Source organism: Oryx dammah, unplaced genomic scaffold (assembly GCF_014754425.2).
Source record: "Oryx dammah isolate SB20612 unplaced genomic scaffold, SCBI_Odam_1.1 HiC_scaffold_23, whole genome shotgun sequence".
NCBI classification, from domain to species: Eukaryota; Metazoa; Chordata; class Mammalia; order Artiodactyla; family Bovidae; genus Oryx; species Oryx dammah.
In genome coordinates this window covers 17,393,834-17,396,498 of record NW_024070207.1, presented here as the reverse complement: position 1 = coordinate 17,396,498, position 2,665 = coordinate 17,393,834, and positions in this window count along the sequence as shown.

Genomic DNA, 2,665 nt, shown 5'->3' with positions numbered 1-2,665 from the left:
TACACACCTCAGTCTTATATGAGTAGGGCAAAAAAAAAAAAAAAAGTCCAGAGAAGGCTGTTTCCTTTACCATTAGGAGTTGTTGTTAATCACTAAGTCATGTCCAACTCTTTGCGACCCCATGAACTGTAGCCCACCAGGCTCCTCTGTTCCTGGGATTTCCCAGGCAAGAATCCTGGAATGGGTTGCCATTTCCTTCTCTAGGGGATCTTCTTGACCTAAGGATGAAACCAATGTCTCCTGCATTGCAGGCAGATTCTTTACCACTGAGCCACCTGGGAGCCCACCATTAGAAATACCAGGACTCTAAACTAAATCAGGTCCAGTGTCCAGCCTTTGGTTTTGAGAATTTCTAGTTACCTAATACAGACTATAGGTTACTAGAATTTTTCCTCTGGAAAGTATATACATATATATTTATGGATTTCAGAATCACTAACAGTAACCTTATAGGGCCCCAGGGTTCCAGAGTCTGCAGTTTGAAAATCACTGTTGTATATATGGGGAGAAGGGAGGGTTTACCTCACTGGAGCTTCATTTTAGGAAGATTAATTTGACTTTGGAATGTGGGATAAATTCAACAAGGGAATGGATACTCCAGAGGAACAGTAGTAAAGGCATGATATCTCTGAGAATGGAGTAGAGAGGCTGGATTGGAGAGGCATGGTGGTGGTGGTGGTGTTATTCGCTCAGTCATGTCTGACTCTTTGCAACCCCGTGATGTGTAGCCCGCCAGGCTCCTCTGTCCGTGGAATTCTCTAGGCAAGAATACTGGAGTGGGTTGCAATTTCCTTCCCCAGGGGGTCTTCCTGACCCAGGGACCAAACCAGGGTCTCCTGCATTGCAGGCAGTTTCTTTACTGTCTGAGCCACCAGGGAAGCCCATGGTAGAGGAAAAATATACCTGGCTCAAAATTAAACAAACGTAGGGAGCAAAGTGAGGAGGAATGGTATTTATAGCAATTGTGTATTTAGACTTATTATGTGTCAGGCATATTCTGACTAGTGTGTATATATTAAGTCATTTATTCCTCATAGAAATCTTACAAATTAGATATTCTACAGATGAAGAAAGTGAAGTACTGAGGGTATAAGCATGCTGCTGAAGGTTAGAGAGTTTGGATTTAAACCCTTCTGGCATTCTGGCTACATGGCTTCCCAAATGGTGCTGGTGGTAAAGAACCCGCTTGCCAATGCAGGAGACATAAGAGACGTGGGGTCAGTCCCTGAAGATCCCCTGGAGAAGGAAATGCCAACCCACTCCAGTCGTCTTGCCTGGGAAATCCCATGGACAGAGGAGCCCGGTGGGCTACAGTACATAGGGTTGCAACGAGTTGGACATGACCAAAGCAATTTAGCACACATATATGTACACACTCTGGCTACAAAATTCTAACTGTTCAACCATATAGCTGCAGAGAATTAAATATAAGCCCAAAGTTTTGAACCCCTGTGATTAAGAGAAAACACAAATATGCATGTGTGTTGGTCAGACATTCTACTTTCTCTATTTATTCTTTTTATTTTATTGGGTCATATTGGACATTCAACACTGTAAGTTTAAAATGTACACCACAATGACTTGATGTATGTTTGTTGTTAAATGATTACCACAAAAATTTAGTTAACGTCCATCACCTCATATAGTTACAATTTTTTCCCTTGTGATGATGAGAATGATTAAGTCTTACGCTCTTAACTTTTAAATGTATAATACAGCAGTGTTAACTATAGTCATCATGTTATACATTGCATTCCCATTACTTGTTTATCTTACAACTACTACTTTGTACCTTTTGACCACATTCATCCAAATGCCCCACCCCCACCTCTGGTAACCACAAATCTAATATCTTTTTCTATGAGTTTGTTTGATTTTGGATTTCATATATAAGTGAGATCATGCAGTATTTGTCTTCATCTGAGTTATTTCACTTAGCACAATTAAAGCCCTTAAGATATATGAATGGCAAAATTTCCTTCTTTGTAATGACTGGGTAGTATTCCATTGTATTTATATTCCACTTTCTTTATCTATTCAGGTCAGATATTCTTGCATAGCATCACTAAAAACTCTGGAATTTGAAAGTCCCAAGAGTGGACAACACTTTTAAGTTTCTATTAATTTATACAAAACATACCTGAAATCAGCCATTCTAGTGAAGGCTGTGACAACACTCAGGGAATGATAGTGTTGAAGGAAACCACAATACATCACTCCAAAATATGTCTCTTTGACATACAAATTATTTTGAGCTGAAGGCAATTAAGAAGCACTAAACGGTTAAAAAAAAAAGTCCCTTTTCTGACTAAAGGCAGGAAATAAATTCTCCTTTTACTGAAGACAGACTCTAATCTGTCTAGAGATGGCAACAGAAAAATCTGTATAAACAAAACTTGTTAAAACCCTTATCCTCCCAGTTACTGTTTCACCATTAACTACCCTCCCTCAACCCCTTTACCTTGTTAATTCTTCACAAATTTATTGTTTGTCTAAAAGGTATAAAGCCTTCCTTGCTCGGGTCACTTCTTCAGGTCTTCATTCTCTTTATTAAATGGAAAAATGTAGTAAAACTTGTATACTCGTCTGTGACTTCTCTTTGTCAGTTTAATTTTCACACCCAACCAGAGACCCTAGGAGAGCTGAGGAAAACTTTTCCATCCCC